Source organism: Phyllobates terribilis, unplaced genomic scaffold (assembly GCF_046119375.1).
Source record: "Phyllobates terribilis strain yellow unplaced genomic scaffold, ASM4611937v1 Scaffold_1__5_contigs__length_1240528914, whole genome shotgun sequence".
Lineage (NCBI taxonomy): Eukaryota > Metazoa > Chordata > Amphibia > Anura > Dendrobatidae > Phyllobates > Phyllobates terribilis.
Window position 1 is genome coordinate 959,447,626 of NW_027362761.1, and position 17,972 is coordinate 959,465,597.

Genomic DNA, 17,972 nt, shown 5'->3' on the forward strand with positions numbered 1-17,972 from the left:
CTCCCTGGTGCTGCGCTCCCCGCCTGGTCCTAACTTAGGATCGGGATGGGAGGCGGCGGGGGAGCGGAGGATTGGGATGGGAGGCTGCGGGGAAGCGAGTATGGGGCTGAGTGATTGTTTAAAAGCCGGCGTCTTTTTACCGCCGGCTTTTAAACAATCATGCATCCATTTCAGCCTTTTCTCAGCCCCCAGACCGCTTTATAGGCTCCAGCAGACAATTACTTGGCTTACTCGCTTTTCCCATTGACTTACATTGGACTCGCTATTCGTAACGAGTACCCGAGTATTAGGACCTACTCGTTACAAGTACCGATTATTTCACTACTCGCTCATCCCTAGTGGCAAGTGAGTTCTTTTCTTTTTCCTCTCTGAAGAGGCTATATGCATATTTTAATTTCCAGGATATAATTGCATGTCCTATAAGTCTCCATATGCTAACTTGTCACTCTCCTTAAGGAGAAGCTTTACCCATTAGACCCCCTGTAAAAAAGTGTCATTCTCCAATACATGCTGTATTCTGGAGATAAAATAAAAGAATAATGGGGAAAGAGGCAAAGTCTAGCCTCCAATAACACAGTAACACCACACTGCCCAGCTTATGCAAAAATACACCAAGAAGTTACCTTGGACAGAGATGGGCAAATCTTCAACTGGCTTTTCAAACTTCCATATAATAATCTCAGAATATTTAGATCCATTGACTTATACCAGAGGACTTATACCAGTGTTTGCAGCATAATAGGAGTTATACAGATAAAAGAATAAATAAATGTACTAAATGTATTTGTGAAGAATATTCAAGATAATCCAATGTCAATCATTATGCTCCGTTTGGCGGGCTATTATAGAGGTCTACAATGTACAGCTGTAACCGGACACTTTTGCAGCTAAACAAGAAGGCTCAGGGACAGTGAGTGACAAAACTCCCACCGTCTGCTGTGGAGCTGCCACAGGAACACCCCCTGTGGACCCCAGCCATGCAGCATGTCCTTTGTGTCAGACAAGTATAATTCAATACTGAGTTATGGGAATACGATACATCCCAGCAATACACCAAATAGATTTTTGGAATCACACGAACAGGAGGAATGTCACCCTGACTTCCAGCACAGTCTAGCGTGTAGGGATGAGGAGTTACACGGCACAGCCTTTTGGAAACCCCTAGGGCCACTGTGTTTGGTCTCCCCGCATAGCAGGGGCCTGTCTGGATCTGATAACACCAGAACTGGCTCCCTAGCACCGTCCATTAAGGAAGTATAGCCCATTTTAGTTTTTGGAGTTTGTAGCTGAGAGAGACCAGGGGTGGAGATTTAGGTCCAGCCAGGGGGCAGGAGGGGGAGTGACTCAGAGAGGTTAAAAGCTCCAGCAGCTATAGCCCAGTGTCTTTTTTCCTGGGAGGTTGCAGCATTACATCGTGTGGGAGAAGTCCTGCAACAAAGGGAACCACAAGCCTTGGGAATATTGTCCTGTTGGAGGTTTTCGATTACGCCCAAGCTTCAGCTTCCTCACAGAAGGCATGACATTTTTTCTAGGAGTTCCTGATACTTGATTGAATCTATTTTGCCCTCCACACGCTGCAAGTTTTCAGTGCCAGAGGAATCAAAACAGTCTCATTACTCAATCAAAACCATTCTTCACTGTAGGCAGGGTGTACTTTTCAGCACATGCTTAAGTCTTCCTCCTCCAGACATATTACTGATCCATAGGACAGAAAAGATTCAGTTTTATTGTTATATAGAATGGAACCTCTGTGACTTATTTATATGGCTTTGAGCATATTAAAGCCAGTATTCATTTTGCTTTTGGGACAGTATTGGTGCACGCCTTCTTTTTCAGGCATGGAGACCTTTACTAGTTAGTTTGCAACTTACTGTGCAAATTGAACCTAAGTATCTGCCCCAAAATCTTGCTGCAGGTCTTTTGAAGCCTGCTGTTACGATTCCTTCTATTGGTGTGTGTGGATGCAGTGAGTGAAAGATCAGCCGTCCAATCTAGGGCAGGGGCGTACTGACCAGTGAGAATGCTGATGGACAGCTCCGCCGTCCAATCAGAGGCAAGGATGTGCTGAGCTGTCAGTGTGTTGAGTGACAGTCCAACCACCCGATCAGGGCCAGGGCATACAGGATTTCCTCCATGTGTTTCCTGTTCAGAGTGATTACTTGGCTCCAATTACGTCCAGTTGTAGTTTATGCTCAGTGGTGTCTGCATGCCTTGTGTTCCTGTGCTCAGTCTCAGATCTCTTGTTACCCGACCTTTAACCTTGCTTCTGACCATCCATTTGCCTAGCACCTCTGTCTTGATCAACTACTTTACTGGAATCCTGACCTCGGACCGTGACCTGACTATGCCTTTGTCTTACCCCTTTGTTTATGAGGAGCTCTCTTGGTAGCTGACCTCGGACCTCTTGATCACCCAGCCTCACAGCTTGTTCGTGAGTAGTGACTAGTGTCACTCTTGCCTTCTCAGGAAGCTGGTGGCTGCCCATAATAACTTCCTCTTTCTGCGACGTCCAGGTAGTGTCACCAATATTTTTTTTAACTTTGAACATGCAAACGGATTCCAACTATATCGCTAGGAACATTCAGTGGCTTTGTATCTTTTACATCCTTTGCCTTATTTGTGCATGACAATGATCTCTTTATTTAACTTTGTGGACCAGGACTATTAATGAACTGGAGACCATTTCCATGATGAATGGGCTAAGATTCCTTAAAAACGCAGCCAGTAGCTGATGTCTGCCTGTGTATCATGTTTGCAGTAGGTCATAACAGCTAAAGGGGCTCTACTAAAGAGTAAAGACGCACATCATGAAAGGAAAGAAAAATTCTACGACTGCATTAGTCATTAACCCCTTCACCCCAAGCCTGTTTTCACCTTCATGACTGGGCCAAATTTTACAATTCTGACCAGTGAGATCAGATCAGAGAGTTATGCCACACAAAATAGTCAATAAATAACATTTCCCACATGACTACTTTACATCAGAACAATTTTGTGCTCAAAACCACATTCAAGAAGTTTATTAACCCTTCCGGTGCTTCACAGGAATTTTTGGAATGTGCAAGAAAACAATGAACATTTAACTTTTTGTCACAAAAATTTTACTTTAGTCCAAAATGTATTTATTTTTATTAGGGTAACAGGAATAAATGGACCCCAAAATTAGTTGTGTAATTTTTTCTGAGAATGCCTATACCCCATATGTGGGGGAAATCCACTGTTTGGTGAACCGCAGGGCTTGGAAGGGAAGGAGCGCCATTTGACTTTTTGAATGTAAAATTTGCTGAAATAATTAGCGGGTGCCATGTCGCATTTAGAGAGCCCCTGATGTGCCTAAGCAGTAGAAACTCCCCCAAAAGAGACACCATTTTGGAAACTAGACCCCTCAGGTAACTTATCTATATGTGTGGTGAGCACCTTGGACCCCCAGGTACTTCACAGAAGTTTATAACATTGAGCCGTAAAAATAAAAATTTCACATTTTTCCCACAAAATTTTTTTCAGCCCCAAATGTTGCATTTTCATAAGGGTAACAGGAGAAATTGCACCATACAATTTGTTGTGCAATTTCTCCTGAGTTAGCCGATACCCTATATGTGGGGGAAAACCTCTGTTTGGGTGCACAACAGGGCTCAGAAGGGAAGGAGCGCCATTTGACTTTTTGAATGCAAAATTTGCTGGAATAATTAGCAGGCGCCATGTCGCGTTTCGAGAGCCCCTAATGTACCTAAACAATGGATACCCCCCACAAGTGACACCATTTTGGAATGTAGGCCCCTCAAGGAATTTATTTAGATGTGTGGTGAGCACCTTAAACCCACAGGTGCTTCAAAGAAAATGAAAAAAAAAATTCCCACAAAAATGTTGTTTTAGCCCCAAATTTTTTCATTTTTACAAAGATAGCAGGAAAAAATGGACCCTAAAATTAGTTGTGCAATTTTTTCTGTGTATACCGATACCCCATATGTGGTTGAATACTACTTTTGAGGGACAGTGCAAAGCTCAAAAGGAAAGAAGCACCATATTGGAGTTCAGATTTTGCTGGACTGGTTTGAGGGTACCATGTCACATTGGCAGAGCTCCAGAGGTGCCAGAACAGTAGACCCCCCATAAGAGACCCCATTTTACAAATTACACCTCTCAATGAATTCATCTAGGGGTGTAGTGATCATATTAACACCACGGGTGGGCCACATAATTTTATACCATTGGGCAGTGAAGAAAAAAATAATTACATTTTTACCACCAAAATTATGTTTCAGCCCCAGATTTTGCATTTTTACACTGGGAAATGGGTAAAAATTCCACCAAAATTTGTCCTACAATTTCTGCTGAATATAGAAATACCCCATATGTGGCTGTACAGTACTGCTTAGCCACATGGCGAGACTCGGGAGGGATGGAGCGCTATTTGCCACCAGTAGCGCAGATTTTTCTAGAATAGTATGTAGACTCCATATACAGAGCTGCTAAGTGCTAGAATAGAAGAATCCCCCCTCAAGTGACCCCATTTCGGAAATTGTACCCCTTTGGGAATTTATCTACAGGCGTAGTGACGACTTTGACTCCATGGGTGTTTTCCAGAAACAAGCAGCAGCGGATGTTGCTGAGTGAAAATTGCAAACTGCCGCTATAGTGACTAGTACATTGTAGTGATGAGTACGTTGTAGTGCCTTTACGTTGTGCCCAGTTCATGCTTCTGGAGATACGCACCTGTAAATTAGGCGGTCTCTCATCGCTACAGAAATTTCAAACATATGGATGCTAACTGAAGTTTAGGCACACACTGGAGCTCAGAAGGGATGGGGGCATTTGGATTTGGGAGTGCAGAATTTGCTGAATTTCTTTTGGGGGATGAGGAGCCATAGCGCTTTTCCAGAGCCTTTGTGCTACCAGTAACGTGGAAGCCCCTATATTTCCGTTAGCAGATGACGGACCTGAGTGGGGACTTGCTTTTTTGTGGATTAAGTTGAAGCTTTTGTTGGGAACATTTTACATAATATTTGGGATCACATTTATCCGGCGCTCTACGCTGAGCACTTACATCAGGATTTCCATCTAAATCTCTGAATGACGTGATTCAGATTAAATCCCTGTGGGATCCATTCACTATAATGAGCAGCAGAGGTATTATGGACTCCTTCTGGCCTCTGTTCAGCGTTGTCCTTTTCAGAAGTTCATAAAACTATGGCTGACTGTGCTTTTATGCATGCCTAAAAAGACGGACACCGCCGGATCACAGGCCAGACGGCGTCCACAGTGTCTCCATCTGCCTCTTTATAGGAAATCTTCCGCCGGGGGTTCTGTCTGAATCACGTACTTCAGAGATTTACATGGAAACCCCGGTGCAAGCGCTGAGCGCAGAGCGCAGGATAAATGTGAGCAGAGTCTTACTGCGATGTTTGGGAGGCAGAATGATCAAATCAACAGCAGGTGAAGAATGAGTTTTATTTATTTTTTACGCCTCTCCTCATGCGATATAAGTGATTAGACGACTTTTTTCTTCGGGTCGGTGCGATTACAGGGATACCAGATTTATATTTGGTTATTATGTTTGGCAGCTGTCACACACTAAAAGACACTTTTTATTGCAAAAACTAGTTTTTGCAGCGGTATATTTTGAGAGCTATAACTTTTCCATATTTCGGCAGACAGAGTAATGTGAGGGCTTATTTTTTGCAGGATGAGCTGCTTCATTCTAAATCTAAAAACTCTGATTGTGTCACAACCACTGCACCCAGTAAACTAAGTGATACATCATTTTCCTACATTATGTTGCTCTCAGATGAGGTAGCAAAAACCTGCTGACAGATTCTCTTTAGGCTATGTGCCCACGATGCAGAAATGCTCAGGATTTTTTCCCGAGCGTTTCTGCATCTCCCTGGCATAAAAAAACGCATGCGGATTGTACATGCGGATTGTACATGCGGTTTCCTGCCAGGGACATGCGGAAATGAAGCGGTCTTCACTTTCATTTCCGCATGCGGGTTGACAAGCGCTTCCCAAGCGATTTTAGCATCACTTGGAAAGTGCTTGTCAACTTGGTCACACTATATAAATCCATGCAAACGGCATGGATTTATATAGTGTGACTGTAAAGAATGGTAAAAAATAAAAAAATAAATATATACTTACCCTCTGATGGCCTCCGCAGTCTTGCTTCACTCCATTCTCCCTTGCCGGCAGCGGTACACTGAAGGACCTGCCAACGTCAGCGTCGCGTGACCCGTCACATGACTATGACGTCAGCGCAGGTCCTTCAATCCATCGCGAACTACCAGCATGCGAGGAGGAGCACACCACGGGCCGCCAGAAGGTAAGTATATATTTATTTTTTATTTTATTCTTTTTTTTTTACAGTTTTCTATGGTACCCAGGTCTGGAGGAGAGTCTCCTCTCCTCTAGACGTGGGTACCATCCGCACATTTGAACGCATGGAATGCGTATCTACATATACAGTGATGAGTAATCCATGCGATCTAATGCAAGTCAATGGCACAGCGGAGATTATCATTGGGGAACATGACAGGCCTTCTACCATGCATTTTTTAAGTATTTCTGCAGCGTTTTTGCTGCTGCGGAAACGCTTAAAAAACGTATCGTGGGCACACAGCCTTAATGCTGCAGTCCTCAAATTCAGTCAGGGAAAAAAAACAAACGTGTGCATGAGATCTCATAGCTTTTGCCGTACTAAAAAAAAAGGAGCTTCTGTTTGCTTAGAAAGACGCTCCAAAAAAAAAAAAAAAAAGAAAATACTCTACTTTTCAATGGTAGTTGAATAATTTTCATTGCTACTTTATCCGTAGGATGGGTGATCCATATGTTACTAGTGATACCCAGCACCTCTCACTGACCAGCTGAATTCTGTGCCGGTGGTTGCCGGATATTAGCAACACTGCTGCCCCGTACATTGTTGCACTATATCTCAGTCCTTGTTGCACGGTGTGCCTTCTAGTAAAGCCATGGCTTTTTGTAAGAGAATGTGATGATGTATATGCCTGAATTGTGAGGTAATAACTTCCTGTCACTGAGCCACACTCCCAAAATCAGTTTGATAAGGCCAATCATGATTTACTATTCCTGGCTGCGAGTTCCATACCAGAAAAACCAATGTTGCCATTTGACACAGTGGTCATTCTGTCAGCACACACCCCGGGCAAGCACTGGTCAGGTTTATATATCACAGTTAATGTCGGAGCCAAACATAAATCCAGATTGTCTGGAGTTCAGAAGTTTATGGTTTGTAAAGGGAAAAATGAAAATCCCAGAGCATTCCAGGAAAAACAGAGCAGTGTTTTCCAAGCAAATAGAATATTAAGATATAAGTCTGGGCAAAGCAAATGTGTCTAAAAACAGGAATGCTTTATGTTGTTATTTTCATGTCTCCAAGGAATAAAACATCCACTTGTAATGGGTCGAACTAAGTTTCTCGTAGATACTGAACCAGACTAAACTGGCAACGCTGAGCTTATAATGAAGTGCAATCAACCCGCACAGTTATTCTTTAGTAATTAGAGGGAATTTGCAGTCAGAGTTGATATTCTCAAAGTGTCATTCTGTTTCAGCAAATAAATGTTTGGAGGGGGGGGGGGGGGTTGTATAATGAAAAGTAATACAATGTTTCACTATTTTAGAATTAAACCACAGTTCATTGTTTACTTCTTGTGGATAAAAATCTTTCCTGGTCACGTGATGGACATGGGTGCAGAACTTTATCAGGACAGTTGGAGTAGTTATCTGTAGTACGAGTAGTAGTTCTGTTTTGTAACAGGACAGATTTCTATCCCCTCTAGATAAAAAAAGAAGGTTTCTACAAGGATTGATCTTGAAAATTGTGAAATATCTGCTTTTCTTGGACTCAGAAGTCCAATGTATAGTTCTAATCAGTGACTGACTGCTGCACTGTATCTGTATACATGCTTATACAGGGATGGCCACTAGGCGGCGTCAATCACATTAAACTCTTTATCAGTCTGCCCAGCTATTCCAGTATAGAGTTGTATTGTTAGCTAACTTTTCTTCCACTGTTAGGTACAGTATGTAAAATGGAACTAATAACCCATGTGGCATCCAGAATGGTTGTACATATCTTTTAACTATCTCTTAATGTTCTTTATATAAAATTGTATAGCAAATGTAATGCATTAAAGAATGGTAATAATAATACTTTTTATTTATATAGCACCAACATATTCCGCAGCACTTTACAATTAAGCGGGAACATGTACTGACAATAAATTCAATACAAGTTAAGACAGTTTAAACAGTTACATTAGGAGTGAGGTCCCTGCTCGCAAGCTTACAAATCTGGTAACTGGCATTATATGTGAATATTTTTATGTCTAGAGGCAGAAAACAAACAAACTTAAGATTTCTTTCTGTATAAGCTATGTTGCAGTGTAGACCTCTTTACATTAAACATTAAGGTTTATAGTACCAACCTACACAAAATCTACACATGAACTTCCAAGAACATCACGTTATCAGTCGGTCCTGCCAAAATTGTCAACTTCAATTGTCAATGTATGTAAGTGTTTCACAAGTTGTTAGAGCTTTGCAGCAAAATCTTCATAAATGTGACAATCATAAAATGAGCTATAAGGTCCTTAAAAATACTTGCAGGGAGCAAGCAAAGACACTAAAGTCCAGAACCTTCAAGGTGGTATTTTCAGAAATACTACCAGCGCCACAAGCATAACTAGAAAGGCAGCTGGAACTTAGGGAAATAAATAACTGGATTCGAAATTGGTGTACGAAAGTGGGTTTCAGTTCATGGAGAAGTGGGCTCTATAGTAGAGAGAGTGGGGAGGGTGCAGCTGTGCTGGGGGAAAAATGGTCAGATGGATGGAGGAGCTTTTAAACTACTGTACTATTTTAGGGGGTTTGGAGGGTGTTGTGCAAAATAGGGGATAAATAGAGCAGGCAAAGGGAGATAGTAGGGGCCAATAGGGGATTTAGAGTGGGCTAGGACAGGGAAGGAAAATAGGGGGGTGACTAGGAATATCAAATGGGCCAATAATACTAAATTTCTGCTCTCAAATACAAGAAGTCTTACAAAATGCATGAATTGTTGACTCTTATGTCAGCCACAGGTTACAATGTGAAGGCCATCACAGAAACGTGACTTGATGAAAGCCATGACTGGGTGACAAACGTAGAGTATTACACCTATATACTGTACCGTATATTTGAAAAACCCCAAAAGTGATACCATTTTAAAAGCTTCACCTCTTACCATTTTAAAACTACTTTTACGAGATTTATTAACCCTTTAGGTGCTGAAAAAGAATTAATGCAAACTGAAATGAAAAAGTTATTTTTTTTCCCTACTAAAATATTCATCTAGCTCCAAATTTATCATTGTCATTTTGAGTAATAGGAGAAATGAACCCAACACTTTGTTATGCAACTTCTTCCAAATATGGCAATATCCAATTTGTTGTCAAAAACTGCTAATTTGGCACACGGCAAGGCTCGTAAGGAAAAGAACGCTATTTCAATTTTGAACCATAAAACTGGGTGTAATAGATTGCAGACACCATGTCGCATTTGCAGAGACACCAAGGTGCCAAAACAGCAGAAATACCCCACAAGTGATTTATATAAGTTTTTTTATGTTTTGCTTCTTTTGCATACTAAAAATTAATTTTTAGCAAAATTAATTTTTTTGTTGCTATTTTCTGAGAGCATTTTTATGTTTTCGCTGACAGAACTGTATGGAAACTTGTTTTTTGAGGCATTATTCAAAATTCGTATTGATACCATTATCAGGTACATAACATTTTATAAACACTTTTTATTTAGACTTTTTGATTGGAAAATGAACATACACCAGAAATACAGGAACTGTTTTTAATTACTTATTTAAGCCATTCACTGTGCAGCTTTATTCTTCGGGTCAGTAGGATTGCTACAATGCCGCTTGTCATGTAATGTATACTGCTGACTTTGTATGTCCTCTTTGAGCACTTTATGTGAATAAAGTATCCACGGGTCATTGAGCTGCACTATTCTACTTTAAGATTTTCTACGCCTTGACGCGGCATCTCCGAGTTCCGAGCATCTTCATGATGCCATTTACAGTGAGCTGGAATCAATTCCTCCTATGATTGCTACAATACCAGATATAGGCTTTTCTACTAATTTGCTACTTTTGTGTACTAGAAACAATATTTTATAATTATAAACTAAAATTTGTTTTGGCATTTCCATATTTTGAGAGCTGTAACTTTTTTACTTTTCCACCCACCATGCATGAGGTCTTGTTTCTGCATGAGTTGTCTTATTCAGTGATGCCATTTTTTGATCACTTTTTGTTCCATTTTTTGCTGGTCAGTATGATTAAAAGGCTAAACTTTTTGTGCATTTTTTTTGTTCATTTTTTTACAGTGTCCACCACACAGGATGAATACTGTAAGACTTTTTATAGTTCGGGTTATTCCAGATTTGATTAAACCAATTATGTGTACTTTTTATTTTTTTTATATTATATCTTCACATATTAACCACACTGAGACATTGTAAGGTTGATCACAGCACACCCGTGCAGCATTTTTTTTGTGGGGGGGGGTTTCAAGCATGGACAGGTTACCATATTCCACAGTTATACAGCCATCACCATGGAGTGGTCAACATGTAAAGATTTATATTACGAACACCATCTCATACCTTCTACCTGGATTACCATACTCCATGGGTGAGTATAGCAAAAGTATCTGTTGCAGAGGTGTTTACCTCTGGATGTGTTCAATTGAATACTTAACACACCAAAACATTTTATATGCAAAGTACAGCATTGGGTGATGTGTTTCTTTTTATTATAGTCATTCAAAACTACAGCTCTTTATACAAAAAAACAAGCCCTGTCTATGTCAGCAGAAAAAAAGTGATGGTTGTTTGTAAAAGGGTGGGAAAAAATAAAAATGCAAAATCAAAAATTGGCTATGTGCTTAAGGTAATCACTGCCGTAAAAAGGCATTAATGGGTCATTAACGTTAAGGGGTTAAGGTTTCTTGGTGCTCTATTGTGTTACTACATTGCTATTATTAGAGAAAGTGGCCTCTGTGGTCACTTGATGTACTAGTGGCATTATGGCTCCCATTGCTGAGCATTAGAACCAGTTTGGGACAATGTAGGACCCTAGGCAAAAGTGACGAAGTGGGGCCCCAACTGCTAACATATTGCATTATCACACAGAAACATTCATGTTGCATTTACAGGAGTTGATTTCAGACTTTTAAATGACAGTGATCAACTATATTAAGGTCATCAGGCACTTGTGTATCAGCCTCCTCACACAGGCTAACAAAGAACGATGAGGTTAACTCCATCACTAATAGATCATTCTGTCCCTATACATATCTTGTTATCAGCAGCACATCTCCTGTTTACATTATGCGATGTGCTACAGGGAACAATTGTCCTGATTCATTAAGACTGGTGTTGTGCCATCAGGAGAGGATGAAGTAGTTCCACACCATAGGGATTTATAGTAGAGACCTAGAAGTATAGGACTGTATCTCAGTTGATAAAGTTTAATAACTTGTACCTCTAAATAAGCAAAATATAGTGTTCAGTTTATCTTATGGGTCATTTAAACAGCTCAATCCAGGTCATTAAAGAACCACTTGTCACGGGTGTGTCGGAGATGACAGACAGTCGCCCTGCAGTGGCTCGTGGGAGGTCTCCATTTTTGACATTGCAGACAGCTTCCTAGATAGGAGGCTGTCTTTAGAACCTAGCGACTACCTCCTTCTGGCGTGGGTGTATATATACCTGGTCTCTCCAGGTGGGCATCGCCGGTTATACTCATTCCATCTTGGAGCTTGGCTGAAGTAGCATCACGTCCTCTTTGGAGTCTTGAGGCCGTGTGCCCTGTTGGAGTTTCTTCTAAAGCTAAGTTGTAATTCCCCTGTGTTGTCTTCCCCTTTTGTCTTTAGAGTGCTAGCAGAGGTTGACTAGTGCTCATCTCCTTCCACCCCCAGTTGTAGCCTTACGCCTTACGCCAGGGATAGTAGGGCGAGGCACGTGATCGGCGACAGCTGCGGAGGCTGTATAGGGATGGTAGGGGAAGACAGGGTGACGCTAGTCCAGTTTAGGAGGTCACCACTTCCCCTTTCCCTAGTGTCTGGACTCTACTTACCTTTCCCCCCTGTAATGCATTCACACCTGGCATGACACCACTAATCAGCTGTACACAAGCCAATTGGCAGTCAGTTTCTGGCTTGTTTACACAGGCTGGTGAACAGTAATGGGAACAGGACAATCACTAACACCATTGTTCCCCTTCTGTATCATGTTATTGGCAGCATATCACTTGTTTACACCAGCCAATGTGTTGTTAATGGGAATATGTCAGCAGCCTGATGTAGGCAAAGAGACTCTGAATCCAACAATATATCACTTAGTTTACTGTGTGCAGCGCTTCTGAGACAATCAGAGATTTTAGATTTAGCAATACATCAGAGCTGAGAAAGCTAACCCCGCCCACACCAGGCTCTATATATACATAGTCTATTAACAGTAAGTTGCTTATCACAGGAGGGGGCGGAGTCGTACTAGCATGCAAGCACTGCTGTAGCTTCTATAGTCTGGGCAATTAATGACTAGCAGGGGTGGATTAAGAATAGCCAGGGCCCGGGCAGTTTAGAAGGCGTGGGCCCTCTCCCGCTGACAGAAATAGAGGTGAGCGTATCGCGACGGGCACATTTTTCCCTTATGTACAGAACTATATATAACATAGTGCCATACATAATAGAGCAGGGGTGGGAGATTAATTTTCATAAGGGGCCACATGAGAAACTTTGACTGTTGTGGAGGCCGAACAATAGGCTAAAATTCTGCTCAATATTAACAAATTAATTATAATTATTTTTTAGATTGTATCACTTAATATTGAGCACAATTAATATGCTGACATACCCTATATACAGTACGAGCCCCCACAATCAACAACCAAAGCAATCAACCTATGGGGCCTTCATACATGTAAGCCATAAAAAAAAAAAAACTAAAAAAATTCTCTCTTTATTTTAAAAACTCAATACAAACAGGCAATCCCCGCATGTGTTGCATCTGCCTAACAGCAGATGCAACACTATCTATATAGACCCTATAGGGCCTGAACAGTTGTGTACTTAGCTTAATGGCTTCTTCTTCCGACACTTTTTGTCCTCCTTTGGTCATTCAGGGATCCATCAGGGAATTCCTTCAATCAGGACAAGAAAAGGAGACCATAAGCCGTACTGCAATGAGAATAACAGCTCACAGGTCCAGGCAATATGCCACCACGTAGTCATATATATGAGCCCCCTCAAAGCCCCCAACATACAATATGAGCCCCCATACAGCCCCCTCATATACAGATTGAACCCACACACAGCCCCCTACATATAGTATGAGCTCCCCATAACCCTGTACATACAGTATGAGCCCCTCATAGCCCTGTACATACGGTAAGAGCTATCACACAGCTCCATAGATATAGTATGAACTCCCACATAAATCCCTTTATACAGTATAAATCCACACATACCCCCTACATACAATATGACACCACACAGTCCCCCAATATACAGTATGAGACTCCACATAGCCTCCTATATACAGTATGAGTCCCCACATACAGTATGAGTCCACACACAGCACCCAATATACAGTATGAGCCCTCACATAGCCCCCAATATACAGTATGAGCCCCTACATAGCTACAGTAAGAACCCTCACACAGCCCCATAGCTACAGTATGAGTGCCCACATAACTCCCTTTATACAGTATGGATCCACACAAAGTCCCCCACATACAATGACACCACACAGTCCCCCAATATACAGTATGAGCCCCTACTTAGCCCCCTACATACAGTATGAGCCCCTACATACAAAATGAGCCCCTACACAGCCATATACATACAGTATGAGTCTTCACATAGCTCCCAATATACACTGTGTTCAGAATTATTAGGCAAGTTGTATTTTAGAGGATTATTTTTATTATTGATCAACAACTATGTTCTCAATCAACCCAAAAGACTCATAAATATCCAAGCTTAATATTTTTGGAAGTTGGAGTGTTTTTTTTTTAGATTTGGCTATCTTAGGAGGATATCTGTTTGTGCAGGTAACTATTGCTGTGCTGAATTATTAGGCAACTTAATAAAAAACAAATATAATCCCATCTCACTTGTTTATTTTCACCAGGTAAACCAATATCAGTGCACAAAATTTAGAAATAAACATTTCTGACATGCAAAAATAAAAACCCAAAAAAATAGTGATCAATATAGCCACCTTTCTTTATGATGACACTCAACAGCCTTGCATCCATAGATTCTGTCAGTTGCTTGATCTGTTTTCGAACACCATTGCGTGCAGCAGCCACCACAGCAGCCACTGTTCCGAGAGCTGTACTGTTTTCCCTCCCTGTAGATCTCACATTTTATGATGGACCACAGGTTCTCTATGGGGTTCAGATCAGGTGAACAAGGGGGCCATGTCATTATTTTTTCTTCTTTTAGTCCTTTACTGGCCAGCCACGCTGTGGAGTAGTTGGATGCATGTGATGGAGCATTGTCCTGCATGAAAATCATGTTTTTCTTGAACGATACCGACTTCTTCCTGTACGACTGCTTGAAGAAGTTGTCTTCCAGAAACTGGCAGTAGGTCTGGAAGTTGAGCTTCACTCCATCCTCCACCCGAAAAGGTCCCACAAGTTAATCTTTGATGATACCAGCCCATACCAGTACCCCACCTCCACCTTGCTGGCATCTGAGTCGGAGTGGAGCTCTCTGCCCTTTACTGATCCAGCCTCTGGCCCATCCATCTGGCCCAACAAGAGTCACTCTCAATTCATCAGTCCATAAAACCTTTGAAAAATCAGTCTTAAGATATTTCTTGGCCCATTCTTGACGTTTTATCTTATGTTTCTTGCTCAAAGGTGGTCGTTTTTCAGCCTTCCTTACCTTGGCCATGTCCCTGAGTATCGCACACCTTGTGCTTTTTGATACTCCAGTAATGTTGCAGCTCTGAAATATGGCAAAACTGGTGGTGAATGGCATCTTGGCAGCTTCACACTTGATTTTCCTCAATTCATGGGCAGTTATTTTGCGCCTTTTTTGGCCAACATGCTTCTTGCGACCCTGTTGGCTATTTGCCATGAAACACTTGATTGTTTGGTGATCACGCTTCAAAAGTTTTGAAATTTCAAGACTGCTGCATCCCTCTGCAAGACATCTCACAATTTTGGACTTTTCAGAGCCCGTCACATCTCTCTTCTGACCCATTTTGCCAAAGGAAAGGAAGTTGCCTAATAATTAAGCACACCTTATATAAGGTGTTGATGTCATTAGTCAACACCCCTCCTCATTACAGAGATGCACATCACCAGATTTACTTAATTGGTAGTTGGCTCTCAAGCCTATGCAGCTTGGAGTAGGACAACATGTATAAAAAGTATCATGTGATCAAAATACTCATTTGCCTAATAATTCGGCACACAGTGTATAGTATGAGCCCCCACGTAGCTCCTTGCAGCCCCGAAACCCACAGGATAACATTAATCTGTAGCCCCCAAGATAATATACTATGCAGCCACTAGCAGCCCCCTTGGTCACATACCCTGCGGCCCTCCATGGTCGCATGGCCTGCGGCACCCCCATGGTCACATACCCTGCGGTCGCCATGGTCACATACCCTGCTGATCCACCATGGTCACATACCCTGTGGTCCCCCCATGGTCACATACCCTGCGGCCCTCCATGGTCACATACCATGCGGCCCCCCATGGTCACATACCCTGCGGCCCTCCATGGTCACATACCATGCGGCCCTCCATCGTCACATACTCTATGGCCCCCCATGGTCACATACCCTGCGGCCTCCCATGGTCACATACCCTGCAGCCCCCCCATGGTCACATACCCTGCAGCCCCCCCATGGTCACATACCCTGCAGCCCCCCCATGGTCACATACCCTGCAGCCCCCCATGATCACATACCCTGCGGCCCCCCATGGTCACATACCCTGCAGCCCCCCATGGTCACATACCCTGCAGCCCCCCATGATCACATACCCTGCTACCCCCCATGGTCACATGCCCTGCGGCTCCCCCTCCATGGTCACATACCCTGTGGCCCCCCCATGGTCACATACTCTGCTGCCTCCATGGTCACATGACCTGCGGCTCCCCCTCCATGGTCACATACCTTGCTTCCCCCCATGGTCACATACCTTGCTGGCCCCCATGGTCACATGACCTGCGGCTCCCCCTCCATGATCACATACCCTGTGGCCCCCCATGGTCATATACCTTGTGGATCCCCATGGTCACATGCCCTGCTGCCCCCCATGGTCACATGCCCTGCTGCCCCCCATGGTCACATGACCTGTGGCTCCCCATCCATGGTCACATGCCCTGTGGCCCCCCATGGTCATATACCTTGCGGACCCCCATGGTCACATACCCTGCTGCCCCCATGGTCACATGCCCTGTGGCTCCCCCTCCATGGTCACATACCCTGCAGCCCCCCATGGTCACATGCCCTGCGGCTCCCCTTCCATGGTCACATACCCTGCTGCCCCCCATGGTCACATACCCTGCTGCCCCCAATGGTTACATACCCTGCTGCCCCCCATGGTCTCATGCCCTGTGGCTCCCCCTCCATGGTCACATACCCTGTGGCCCCCCATGGTCATACACCCTGTGGCCCCCCCCATGGTCATATACCTTGCGGCCCCCCATGGTCACATACCCTGCAGCCCCCCATGGTCACATACCCTGCTGCCCCCCATGGTCATATGACCTGCTGCCCCCCATGGTCACATACCCTGCAGCCCACAGGGTGACATGCCCAAGTCACTCTCTCACAGGTTGCTATTTGCTTCTTACTACCACCAGGAGCTGCCAGCAGGAGGGAACAGGAAGCATTGAAAGGCAGCACTGAGCACAAGACGAGCAGGGAGGCGGAGCCAGCACCGAGCACCACAGGGAGCTGCAGTGCAGGAGCAGACAGCCGGGAAGATCAGGTGCTCTGCGCGTGAGTACAACAGATGTGGGCACGCAGAGTGCGCTGCGTGTTCGCGTCTGCTGAATTGTCCTGCGGGCAGAGCACCTAACATTATAATAAGGGCAGTATGGCCATGGGCCCCCACAGAGCTTCGGGCTCCGGGCGGTAGCCCAGATTGCCCTCATTATAATCCACCTATGATGACTAGGTGATAAAACCTTTAGTGTAAGTAAACAACAGGACACAACCTGATAAGTGACACATTGCTGAAATCAGTGTTTTAAGCCCTACCTCATGCTATATGGAGATTACATAACAAAACTAACAGACTCCCTTTAATAACATTGATTTTTATGCTTGCATGAAAATCGTCATTCCCGAAAAACAAGAATTTTTCTTGTACATCGGGTACTTGCTTGCCTGTTTAGATTGGCCAATGACCAGGAATAAGAGTTCTACCAATGCTCACTCATTGATTATTGTCTAAATGGGACATAGGTCCATCTGTGCCCCCAAAGTGGGTGTTCTTCGCCACCCTTGATCCCTCTTAAAATCACAAGAGAAACTAATTTTTCCTGGTTTTTCTCTTTAAGAATCTATGGTATAATGAGTCTAGTTTAAAAAAGAACAGCAAATATTTTAAAGAATTCTGAAGGCGTGAGTTCATATAGCTTTAGGGCGACGTTATGTCAAAAAATAAATATGGAATGTCTGGCGTTGTCATCCAGATAACATCTTTATACTGAGGTGAAGTCGTTTCTGCATTTGATCCCTTTCTTTTCCGAATGTGATAAAAGATGTCCGGTATATTTATGTTTGCAGCGTTATGATCCACAGAGTGATTCAGTGGAAAACATTGAAGAACAAGAACTTGCTTGAATTGTCATAATTTAATGCGGTTTATTGTTTTCCTTACATTCATTTCTAGAATCATTGAATGAAAACAAAGATCTTCAGTTCAGCAGATG